A 13,633-nucleotide genomic window follows, 5' to 3' on the forward strand; every position below is an offset into this window, starting at 1 on the left:
GGCCTTTTCTTTTCTTTAGGGGAAATTATAATAAATAGCCAAAATTAAGGGGGTCTAAGCAAAATTGCCCAAAACATTCAAGTTAAAGCAAAAATGCCCAGCTTTTGTGAAATGATGAAACTGCCCCTCTATATACACACAGCAAATTTACTTACTTCCCACAGTAATCTTTGGGCATTTCACTGTGCAAATTCAAAGAAAATTCGAAATTTTCCACTATCCCACTATCATCCCATGGTCGACCAAATTTTCGACGATTTCATACTTCCCGACAATCGCAAATGACAAAGAAGGTTAGTATATCTTTCGTAATCTTGTTTGAATCACGTTATTGTCCATATTATTGAGATTTGAGTGAGACTTTGCGGTTTGAAACTTTAGGGTTTCGATTTTGAACAATGCTTAAAATGTTTTGATTCTTGGTTGTTTTTGTTGAATTGGTTGAGGGGTTTTGTGTTATAGCCTATGTAAATTTGAATTGTGTTGAAATTGGAGGCCGAAATGATGAATTTTTGACAGAAAAATACGTCTGAAGCAATCGACAGTCCGACTGTGGGAACAGTGGGTCCCACGGTCATGACAAATACTCCCATTGTCAAGAGACATTGATCGTGGGTTAGGGGGTTAAGTGGTTTTTTTAAAACATTAGGGAGCTGACCGTCATAGATTAGTCCACTATGGACGTTTATGAAATTTGCTATGTGACAGTAGGCTGCTATCATGAATACTGTGGGTTGGAGGGAAAATTTACTTTTTTGAAACTGTAGGGGCGATAATAGCTTCGAAAATTATTGAGGGGGTAAGGGATAAATATTGGACATGTTTGTAATAGACATTTTCTCATGGGGTAAATTGATATTTTTCACATGTAGAGTTTCTTAACATATAATTTTCGAATTTTATATCCGTTTTTCTGTTTTAGGGTTTTTTAATATGTAGTTTTTGAATTTGAGATTTAATTTTTTGATTTTTGTGTCTTTCGGACACATTTTACGATATAATGACCTAATTTCACTCAATATTTTGGTTTTTTTGTTTATAGAATATATCAACTCGTATTTTTGAATTTTAGTTTCATTTTTCTGAATTTGACTGTTTTATGATAGATCGATTCATATTTTTCAGATTTCCAAATGATTTTTTCAATCAGTGACATTCTTATGTATTTTAACTGATAGAGTTTGAATTTCAATTCCGTTTTTTCAATTGTTCACATTCTAGGGTATATCAACGTATAGAATTCGAATTTCATTTTTGTTTTTTCGAATTTCACCGTTTTAGGATATATCGATTCGTATTTTCCAAATTTTGGAATGATTTTTTGATTGTTGTCATTCTAGGGTATTTCAACGTTTAAAATTCGAATTTCAGTTTCCTTTTTTCGAATTTCACTGTTTTAAGATATATCGACTCATATTTTGAAGATTTTCGAATGATTTTTCAATTGTCGACATTTTAAAGTATTTCAAACTATAGAATTCGAATTTTAGTTCCGTTTTTTTATTTTCATCCTTTCAGGATATCAACTCATATTTTAAGATTTTCGACTAATTTTTTTATTGTTAACATTCTATGGTATATCAACGTATAGAATTCGAACTTCATTTCCATTTTTTCAAATTTCATCATTTTAGGATAGATCGACTCGTATTTTCTAGATTTTCAAACGATTTTTTGTTTGTTAACATTCTAGAGTATTTCAACGTATAGAATTTGAATTTCAGTTTCGTTTTTTTATTTTAACCGTTTTAAGATACTGAAATCTTATTTTTAAAAATTTGTCATTTCCTTTTTGATTGTTTTCTATTTTTCATCTTTTTATGTTTTTTTCATGAAGACATTTGTTTACATATTTGCTATTTATGAATGTCTTACGAATTTTCAAAATTGTTGCAAGATATTTCTCACAAAAGAAAACATGTAGAAGGCGATATGCGAATCCCTGATGAGTCCAGACACTTCCGGGCAGATCTGATATGTTGTGCACAGTGCACCGCATTATCTAAGATTACGTCTACACTGACCTTGGATTAGCTACGACTATTTGAGAGGACATGTTTCAAGTATCTCCTTCGTTTACTCGAAACCAAATTCCCTGGGATATTGGTTCATGCATTTCCACTATGATAGCTACATCGACCCTCTGCCAAAGACAAGTTTTGGTGAATAATCAAAAAATTAAAAAATCATTGAAATGTCATAGAATGTGAATAATTGAAAAATCGTTAGAAAATTTGAAAAAAAGACTCAATTTAATTCTCTGGGATATTGGTTCATGCATTTCTACTACGAAACCAAATTCAAATTTTATACGTTGAAATGTCATAGAATGTGAATAATCAAAAAATCATTAAAAAATCTGAAAAAAAGACTCGATTTATCCTAAAATGGCGAAAATCGAAAAAACAGAATTGAAATTTGAATTCTATCAGTTGAAATACGTAAGAATGTCACTAATCGAAAAATCGTTCAAAAATCTGAAAAATAAGATTCGATATATCCTATAAACAAAAAATCTTTAGAAAATTTGAAAAAAGACTCGATTTAATTCTCTGGGATATTGGTTCATGCATTTCTACTACGAAACCAAATTCAAATTTTATACGTTAAAATGTCATAGAATGTAAATAATCAAAAAATCGTTAGAAAATCTGAAAAAAAGACTCGATTTATCCTAAAATGATGAAAATCGAAAAAACGAAATTAAAATTTGAACTCTATCAGTTGAAATACGTAAGAATGTTACTAATCAAAAAATCGTTCGAAAATTTGAAAAATACGATTCGATATATCTTATAAATGAGAAAATTAAAATATTGAGCTGAAATTAAGTCATTACATCGTAAAATGTGTTAAAAAGAACAAAAATCGAAAAAACAAATCTTAATTTTGAAAACTACATATTGAAAAATCTTAAAACAGAAAAAACGGATATAAAATTCGAAAATTACACGTCGAGAAACCTTAGGTATGAAAAATATCAATTTACCCCTTGAAAAAATATGTACTACAAACAGGTTTAATATTTATCCCTTGCCCCTTCAGTAATTTTCTAATCTATTAGCACCCTTGCAATTTCAAAAAAGTAAATTTTCCCCCCAACTCAATATTTATTTTCCACGAATAGTCTTTTTCGAGTCGAATTTAGTGAGTGAGGGGGTTTATATATATGAGGGGAAGGGTAATTTTGATTTTTTAGAAAAAAGCTATGGGCTTTTTTGTTTAGGAATAGGGAATTTGGGTATTTTTGCTTAAAAATAGTGAATTTGGGTATTTTTACTTAATAGAAGAGTATTTTGGCCATTTTTTATAATTTCCCTTTCTTTAAACTCCTGTTTTAGGTTTTTCTTTAACCCAAAAGAAAATGAAACAGAGACACTAAGACAACCAGAGAGCAAAAACTCTGACTCCACAGAAGAATAATTAATGGATTGCGTTTCACTTAATGGAAAGGCAGTACCATTGCAGTAAAACAGGGCGGGAATTATTGAGTTTAATTTTGGCATTCTTTATCTGTTACTCAAATTGTAACCGGTTAAAGAGCTGCTGGCGTGTGATGGCCGAAGTCACGCCAAACAAAATAGTACTTATGGTCCAATGTAACACATATATGAAAGAATATAAAATTCAAGATTGATACAAAATATCAGGAAGCAAGGTCAACTTATCCCATTTGAGTCTCTAAGGATCAACTTATGAGTTCATGCGTCGGTTTGGACAAAATCTCAATAAACCTAAAAAGGAAAGTTTTAAATATAACACTTACATCCTTATAATTTTATTTGTGTTGTACTATAAGTAATTAATAAATACATAAATTATGAGGTTAAAAAAATTTACAATTAAAAAGTAAATTATATAATTTTTTGAATCAATTTTGGGCCAACCAAAACTATTTTAAGCTTAAACTCAAGTAAACTAAATTTGTCTTGAGTTTAAATTTGAGCTTAAACAAAAATTTCACCAATTTGAGGAACTCAAGCTTTCTAAAATAATTGAGTGGAGCTCGTGTCAAACACCCCATTGATCCAAACCCGGATCCAATTGAAGGTCCATGCCCGGTCCATAATCCATCCAAGACTCCATCAAGTGCAATCCAATCAAGACCAATAGAAGAATACCAAGTCCAATCTCATCACTTGACAAACTCGATCATACATGAAATGTGGAGTCCAAAACCTTGTTTTGAAGAGAAGCAAGCACAAACCCAAGCTATGTTCAAACCCATTTCGTCCCTACCTTCATTTTGGGGTCCCAAGCCCTCCTTTGGTCACTCTCTTATCACTTGGGTTCATTAAAAGTCCAACAAGCCCAATAGAGAGTTTAATCAACTCTATGTATTTTATTGTCTAATTATGCACTTTACTTTTTGTTTGTGTTAAACTATGTTTAATTAAGTTTTTTAGTTGCCTTGGGTGAAGCTAAGCAAGTCAAAGAAACTCAAAGAAGGAGACAAGAGTTGACATATCACATGGTTCTAGGAATTACTTCTTTTGGCAAGGCAATTTATGACAATTTGGCCTTTCCTGGCCTTACATTCTTCTTTGGGATTAACATGAAGATTAGAGCCAAATGACTTTGAAATAAGCTTGAGATGTAATTTAGCTTCATTTAGGTTTCATTTGTAATTTGAAGCCTATTTAAAGGCTCCTTGAGTGATGTACGTTTTTTTTTTGACTTGAATATTGAGGAAAATCTTCCTTGCAAGTGTTTTGCAATTCTCCCTTTATCCGACTCTTGACCAAAGGGTTGGTGGTGATTCAAGGTTGGTGGGTTCCCTTTAGGCCTTGGTTTATTGGTTAAATTGTTACTTGCTTGTTCTTACTCTCATCTCCTATCATTTTCTCACTTGGTCGAAGTTTCTCTTGAAACCTATTTGGTTGAAACTTATTTTTTAATTGAGTTATGATAGTCTAGAGTTGTGTTTGAAATTGAACTTGTTTGATCATCCTAATATAACTCACCTAATATTTGAACATGAACTAAAACCACATCACCCATTCTTTGTAAGATGTCTCTGTTCAAGTAAATAAGTAGTAGTAATTCACATAAAAAAAATAACTAAATAAGTTGTAGTCGTCATTCACATAAAAAATATCACTAAATATTGAATCACTTGTAAAATATTGAAAACATAAAAATAAATAAATGGACAATTTTTCTGCTCAAATACAATTTAAAATTAAAATATATTAATAAAGAAAGACTAAAGCATATGTTATAATCCTAATTCTATAAAATAATACCAAAATTTTTTACTTATTTACTTCAATAGTTACAAGGGTAATCATTAAATTTAGAAGTTATCTTATTTAATATAATTAATTCAACTTTAAAAAAATAATCAATTTGAATGCGATTTTTAAAAAATAATTTAAAAATTGTATAAAATATAAAATAAAATATAAGACACAGAGACATGGCTCTAGCGAAGTAACAGAAAAACACAAAATAAGTTTGCAAACACCCAAAACAAACTAAATGGAATAGTCAAAAAAGGACAAAACTCTCCTTACGAAAAAATGATAATAATAATAAGGCCAAACGACTGTTTTCCACCCAAGGTATGCTGCATTCTCAAGTTTTCCTTTTTTTACATTGAAAATATCAAATACCCACCCATGAGCAGTTAAATTTAATGAAACCCTAACCCCTTAAAATTTTATCTTTTTTCCCCCCTTAACCCCTAAAAACTAACCATTTCCCCCTAGGCCAAATTTTGAAAAATGACATTCTCCCCCTAGGGTTTAGTTTTCAATCCCTGACGTTAAATCTGAAGCCATCGCCGACAACGAAGCCATCCCGATGCACCACCATGCTCCGACAACCTCTCTTCTCTCCTCTGGAATGTCGATCGACCCAGATTTGGCATTGTCGTCGCTTAGAAAGTTGAAGAGCTTCGTCGAGAGACGAAGCTCTGCGTGATCGTCTTCCCAAATAGAGACGAGGTCGTCGTCTTCATCTGGGAAGACGAAGAGCTTTGTCTTCAACTTTCCAGGCAAAGACGATGTCAGATTTAGGCCGATCGATGTTTCAGAGGAGAGAAGAGAGGCCGTCGGAGCATGGTGGTGCATCGAGAAGGTTTCGTCCTTGGCGATGGCATCGGATTGGGCGTCGGGGATTGAAAACTAAACCCTAAGGGGGAATGTTATTTTTCAAAACTTGGTCTAGGGGGAAATGATTAGTTTTTAAGGGTTAGGGGAGAAAAAGAGGACTAAATTTTAATTTATTTTTAATATTAGAGATAAAATGACTATTTTATCTTTAAATCTATTTTTTTTAACAATCTATGGGTAGATAAATGGACTTTTCAAAGTTAACGCGTGACAATGTACAAAAAAAAGTATGCCTTCGTGGGAAATAGACCTTTGGCCTAATAATAATATCAAACCCACTTGAGTGATGCCACTGTTCACATATAAAGATAAATATAAAAGCCTCCGCACATGCTCAAGACTCGAGTCTCAAGACTATCACCTGCAACAATATATATATATATATCTGCATGCGCAATGGACTCAACTTTCAATGCGTAGATGAGATGCATCTCATCTGGACAATTGTATTATATGTATGAAGAAAGAAGAGAGTTCAAATATTAAATAAAGAAAAATAATATAAATATATATAAAATGCTCTTCACATGGTGGCCATCACATGCATCGAACAAGGAAACTTAAGTTGGTTTCCATTTGTCCCCATTATATATATAATATGAAATATGAGATTAATTATGCTGATGGACAAATGCTGGCAAAGAATCCACCCAACCATTTAATTATTGAGATATTTACTTATAACGGGTGGATTCAAATTGGCTCAAACTTAGATTATCAATTTAGCTTAAACAATTTTGACTTAGGTGAGTTTGAATTCAAGCTTCAGTTTGAGGATTATAAGAGTTAATTGATAAATATATAAATTACATTATCAAAAAAATAATTTAAAATGTAGAAGGTTATAATTTATTTTTTTAAATTGAGCTCAAACTAGTCAAACTTGTCTCAAACTCAAGATTGAGCCAAAATCTCACCAACTCAATGAACTCGAGCGCCTTCTAAAGTAATCAAGCTAAGTTTGAATTAGTCAATACTCAACTCAACTCAATTATATGCCTAGTGTGAATATAATTAGATGAATAAATATAAAAAATTAATTAATAAATAATATATTAAACGATAGCAAATAATATGATAATTTCAAAACAATATAAATATGTATATATATTTTGAATATATGAAATAAATACACAAATTATATACTATTATGTGATTAAATGATTTTAAATTAAAAATAAATTAATATTTAATTACAGGATTACATATTATTTATATATCAATTTTATATATTAAAAAATAAATATATATAACATTACTCATCATTATGTGATTGAATAATTTTGAGTTAAAAATAAATTAATATTTAATTATATGATTACATATTATCTATATACTTATTTTATGTATCTAAAAATATATATATAAGATTACTCATCTAAAAATACTATCATACTATTTTGTAAAAAGAGATTGCATAGACTCTTGGTTAGTGTAATATTATTCTAAAAGTTGAGCACTATTAATAATGTCATATTGTTCTATATATTATTCTATACAAATGACAACACATACTACAACACCCGATAATGTTAAGATACAAAAAACTTTTACAAAAGATACACATACAAAAAACTCACCCTGTGACCAAATTAATTAATATAATTAAAGAGTAGACCATTGAATTCAATAATTATTGTTTTATTATTCATTGTGGTGGAAAATGAAGATTAAAATAGGTAAGTCAGTATTAGCTTTTTTAAGTTCTCTTGCAAGAGCTAAACTTTATTATTAATTATAATATTCACATGCAAACCTGACCTGACCCGGTTTCTGAAGCTTATAGTATTCTCAATTTCATCATAAAGAGATATGTCTTCTACAAACATTTACCATAACAATGGGATGATTAATTTATGCACACTAAACCATTTCCTAAAGCCATAAGAGTTCAAAGGTTTCTGAAGCTGGCTGAAGAAATGGAATCAATACTGTAGCATATGTCATACTGTTAGTAAAGGGGGACACTTGTCCTTATCTTATAGGTTGGATTTTTTTTTATATAAAAAAGGGTAATTAGGGTTACAAAAGAAGAAGGGAAAAAGAATAGAGAGTTTTGAGCAACCTTAAGGTTGGAAGCAGCTTTAGAGTTGATTGTGAGACGCTTTCGATATCTCGAATGCCCGGAAAAGGGGACTCCAACTCTTCGAATTGTCTTAGTTGTCCATTAAATACAACTATAACGAATAAAATGTTTTCTGTTTTGTTTATTTGTTGATTGTTGGCTAATTTGGGTGAAAATGTGGCACGATTTCTAACAGATTGCACCAAGTGCTGCAGATAAGCAACAATCTGATATGCAGTTGAACTGTCTAAACCATTGCATATCTCAACCATAATTAAGTTTTTGTGGGAACAACAATCTGCTGCAGGCATCTAATCCTTTGAATCATCTATACTCTAAACATTACTTCCAAGTGGAGCAGATGCATTATAAAATATTACCCGTACTCGATCTCCTTTTTTGACCTCCAGAGATGCCTCTCCCACAATTATGTCAGAAAAAATATCGAGTCCAAGGACCTGGGAAGTCTGAAGACAGTTAAAACATGATCTGTTTGAGGGGTATTTGTTGTCCTTTGGTAGAAATTGCCTCCAGTAACTACCATTGCCATGAATATTTCACCCATGTAGCAACAACATATCGAACAAAACATCAGATATAAACAAAACATCAAATATAATGAAGATACCTTCGTGAAAGTATCTACGTCTACATCCGGAACAATTGTTGATTCCTCTCTTTTACTGACTTCCATCATCATATCTGCACAGGCAGAAAAAAAAAATTGCTCTGTACCAATCAACTACTCGTGGGAATTGATGAGGCGGCTGTGACCGTAACTTCATTGAATTAAATTATAAGAAGCCTAATTTCTCAGTTTCAGACACTAAGATATCATGTAGAAAAATCAAGCCTAATTTCTCAGTTTCAGACACTACTCGTGGGAATTGATTCCTCTCTTGGCATATGTAAGCTGACATTTTCTGGGAACAAACTCATCAAACCGGTAACCACTGAAGAAGACTTTTCCCCTGTTATCTCTGAAAAAGCAGAAGCAAAATTGAGTACATTAGGAAATCAAACTATGGTAGCACAACATAGAGAAGTAAATTAGCTAAAGAAAACAGAAGCAAATCTGAGTAAATTAGGAAATCAAACTAAGATAACTGAAACTGTTTTATCTTGCATCAAGCTACATGTAAATAAACATACAACTAAAAATAGACATCTTCAGTATGAAGGAGAGAAACCTTTGGTTTGTGCAGCAGAATACAACAGAACAATAGAAGAGGAGGTATAATCAGTACTACAAAATTAGGAAACCTATCAAAGATGTGTACTTGTGATGTCTTGAGCTTTTCTTTTATGATTCTTTCATGTTTAAGCAAGTTAGATATTTAGTTATAGATTCATGCATATGACTGATACTCGAGATGGTAACATTCCATATGCATTTGAAATGATGGTGAGTTACAAAGAAATTCTGAAACCTTTAGAGATTTGTCAGGAGTTCCAGAGAGAGCCTTTAAAAGTGTGGTCTTCCTGCAACTTGGGGGCCAAGCATAAGAATCATCCTGCAATAATTCGAGTAAACTTAACTATACATTCCCCAGCAGCCTTTCATATTTTCCTTGATAAAAATTCTAGCAGAAAAGAGGCTTTCCATATCAGTTTCTTAAGCAAATGGAAATCAGTCTGCTCTCCAATAGAGCATCTCAAAGTGAAACAACAAATTGTTGAATTATCGAATACAAATTGGCTGAGAAATATCCTCCACATACTTGGTTTCAAAAGTAATATTTTTGCTAAGAAACTGAAGTTTAAGATATTTACATCAAATTATGTACAGATTCTACCAAGAGTAAAACACGTGACAGTGTGATCTAGACATACTGGTTCTGACAAGAGAAGAACAATTTGAAGGTTATCTATGCTTAAATATATGAATTATTCATTGGATAAGAAATTATATTCTCACAAAAAAGTTCATTGTCAAAAGACCTTCAAAAGTCAAGAAGCACAAGATAGAATTAGAAAGGTCAATGTATCCTTTATAAGTTGAAGGTAACATCAATTTACAACAAAACATATAAATTCCACAATGACAATTCAGCTAAATATATAATGGAAAATCAGTATGGTTGATTGAAAACGGATTAGGTTAATTCATAAATGGAGTTAATTTTACTAACAATAAATCTTGCATATCACCTTCCAGGCTTAACAGAGAAGGAGCCATAGATTTGGGAGGGGCTTTCTGTGGACAATCTCACAATCAGCTTCCAATCTCAAATTCTTACATCTCACCTCTACATTTGGAAATATTAGTAAAGTTGCAAACTTTCTGGCAAGCCAAAACTGTGACAACATAAGTACTTCAGTCGGCTAATAAATACTTCAATCAAGTAGATTTCTTCCAAAAGTGAAATTCATCTGTTGAATGGTGAGCTCAAACTTGGCGAGATCACAATAAAGAAAAAAAATTGAGCTTTCAGTGAGCATATTAAGTAAAGTTACAGGCTTGCTTGGAACCCAGAAGAATTACAACAGTAGTACAGTTAAGCACGATCTTTTCAAGTGAACCACATTTCTGAATCTAGATGTTTGAGCTGAAACTTCATAAGACCACCATAAAAAACCAATCTTTCAGCAAGAGCATTAACAAAGACGCAAACCGTCAAGAGGCTTCATTTTGAAGGTTGTGTAGTTAGGTCAACTGGAATTTTTCACAGAATCCAAATTCTAATTACAGAGAATAAAACAATGAAAACAAAAGCAAAATCTATAGAGAATGAACATTGTTTTGATATCTGAAAAGTAATTATAAAACAAAACCACAGTGCTGAAATTAAATAAAAACAGACGGTACGAAATAAACTCATTTAATTTAATATGAGATTACGAATAAGATTGTGTCTGACAAATAATATTAAGGATTAGTTGAACAGTAGAAAGGAGAAAAATGGAGAGATGGCGTCCAAAGACATAAAAATTAATGAACTGCATGATTGATGAATTGGGCGTACAAAGTCTATGGGCAGAGTTGTCTCATACCTTACTTGAGAACATGTAAAGCTTCAGTTGCTCCTGATTCCCATTAAATGTGTAGCATTTTCAGGACTTCAGCTCATGAAGAAACCAGAAGAGCACCTTCTTATCAATTAAATTAAAACTTCCCCTGTCAACTGTTGACGAAGTTGAAGCACTGCAGATTCATCTGTTGAACAAAACAGAAGCACTACAGAAACCCAGATCCACAGGGAGATAGAAATTAAAACTAAAATTAGATGTTCGCTACATATTTGAGATGAAAAAAATGACCTGGATTTCTGGCAGTTAAGCAGACGACTCTTGACAATTTTGGAAGGGCTACAGAGAACAGAAAGGAGAGAACGCGGGTGGTCTTCATGGGTTGATCGAAATTAACTATGAACTGAACTGACGAAGCCGAATACTAGAGCAGACTTTCAGGAATCATTGCCCAGGACAGTGTCATCGCCATTAGTCACTGGAGACACCTAACTCTAGGAATGATTTATAAGATTGGATGATATCACTAAATTCCTTCACATGATTATATCATTTCAATTTTGCCCTGACAAACTATATTATGTACCCTTTAAATTTTAATTAATTTCATATTTCAATTTTGAGAAATGATAGATGAAGAAATAATTATTGAATGAAGTTTTTCACTTTGCTACAACCAAATTGACTAATAATTGTGCAAAACAGTCTGAATTGGATTGGTTTTATTACCAGGGTAGATGAGTCTCAGAGCATTAATGAATATCAAAGCATCTCTGAGCTTTGCCATGAAGCTCCTGACATCTCCAAAAATTTGTAGTTTTCTACACAAGCTGACAGGGACATTCTTCTATAAATAACTCATCCAATGATGAGAAATTGAAAGAGTAATTCTTGAGTCAAAGGCATGTGAGACTTTTTAATAATTACTAGTCAATAATTTGTTTATAAAAGTGCTCTTCAATAACAAGTGAACATATCATTCAATGACGTTGAGAGCTTTTTGAACCAGCTTTGGCACACTGCTATTGTTCTAGTCTGTGGCATCGAAAGGAGTTCTTCGTGTGCAAAACCCTCTTGAGATGGTTGGAATCAATCCCTTAGAGCCCTTTTGAAAATCTCCCAATCTTTTACTGGATTTTGGGATTCCATCCGATGCAACCACGACAAATAAGGGCAATTTCAGACATTAAATATGTTGTTCAAATACCCCCACATTTTGCAGCAACATATTTTTGTCGGTCATCAATCTTAATTCCCCTCTTTCTAATGATTCTGCCTTCCATCGTCGTCCTCTGTTCTTGTTCTCCCATTGCTTGGTTCTACAATGTCTCCTTGGGTTGTCAATTGTTCTATCAAAGCCTTGTCTCCATTATGTTGTTGGTTGTTCTGATATACCGATATTAACAAGTCTTTCATCTCACTAAATCCCTCTCTTGGCAATTAAATTTCAACCTCCAACCAATCCACCCTTCCCAAAAAATCTTTCGCCATTTGATGTATCCTAGAATCCATTTGTGTGTTCACCATATCCCGTCTCCAAGTGTGACTCTAATACCACTTTGACAGAAAAGTACAGAATTTGTAATTAAATAGAGAACTACAGAACGTGTAAAAACACAAGCACAAAGAATTTTATTGATGAAACTTCACACTACAAGTGTTTATTCTCCTACAGAAAATAGTAATAAGAAAAATAAGAAATACAGAGGTGCTAGCCTTCTCCCTCTTTTGGCAATAAAACCGCCTTAAAGAATTATTGAATTCTTGTTTGCCTCTTCTTCATCTGGTCTTCTCTTTTTATTGTCTGTTTCAGCTTTGTTCTCTCAATCTTGGTCTTGTTGCCTGGCCTTGATTTCAACAGATGTCGTTTGCCTTAATGCCCTGATTTCAACTGCCATTATTTTGTCTCTTGCCTGTCTTCTGAAATGCCTCCTGACTGTTTGTTGTTTTCTTCTGATAATGTGGCTGAGATCTTCCTGTGTTTAATTATTTTGCTTTTCCTTTTGTATATGCGCATGATTGGAGGCCTAACACATTATCATCTCATTAATGAATTACTCAATTTTATTTGTGCTATGAAAATATTGAGAGTTTTCATTAACTGTAAAAAAGAGCTTTCATTTGTTTATATATATTCTCAGAGTGTCCAGGTTGGAAATCCTGTCACTCCAAATCTAGGCCATTGAAAATCAATCAATCAATCAATCAATCAATCAGACAAACACAGATTAGTCAATTCATGAAAAATGGATTACCTCAGTTCAGTTTTCCAGGAGAATGAGCTTAGAGTTTTCAGTACTAACAAACCATTACTGACTGATTCATAAGAGATTAAAGCAAGAACCACGAGTTTGTCATCAACACAACATGTTTGGCCAAAATGCCAGCTTCACAAAGACTCAGCAATGCCGTAAGATCACCAAAGGGATGTAAAAGGAAAACTAAAGACAAAACATTCAAAAATGAGTGTATGAGATCTGAT

General features: G+C 32.4%; 1 long non-coding RNA gene across 1 annotated transcript; it reads right to left on the reverse strand.

Moving 5' to 3' along the window:
• Nucleotides 1–8,419: 8,419 nt before the first annotated feature.
• Nucleotides 8,420–10,317, reverse strand: LOC123208796. Its single transcript, XR_006500819.1, has 2 exons — nt 9,612–10,317; nt 8,420–9,161 (listed from the first exon to the last, which is right to left on the reverse strand). It is a non-coding gene; the product is annotated as an uncharacterized LOC123208796 (long non-coding RNA).
• Nucleotides 10,318–13,633: the final 3,316 nt, after the last annotated feature.

The sequence above is a fragment of the Mangifera indica genome, chromosome 2 (assembly GCF_011075055.1).
Source record: "Mangifera indica cultivar Alphonso chromosome 2, CATAS_Mindica_2.1, whole genome shotgun sequence".
Classification (NCBI taxonomy): Eukaryota; Viridiplantae; Streptophyta; class Magnoliopsida; order Sapindales; family Anacardiaceae; genus Mangifera; species Mangifera indica.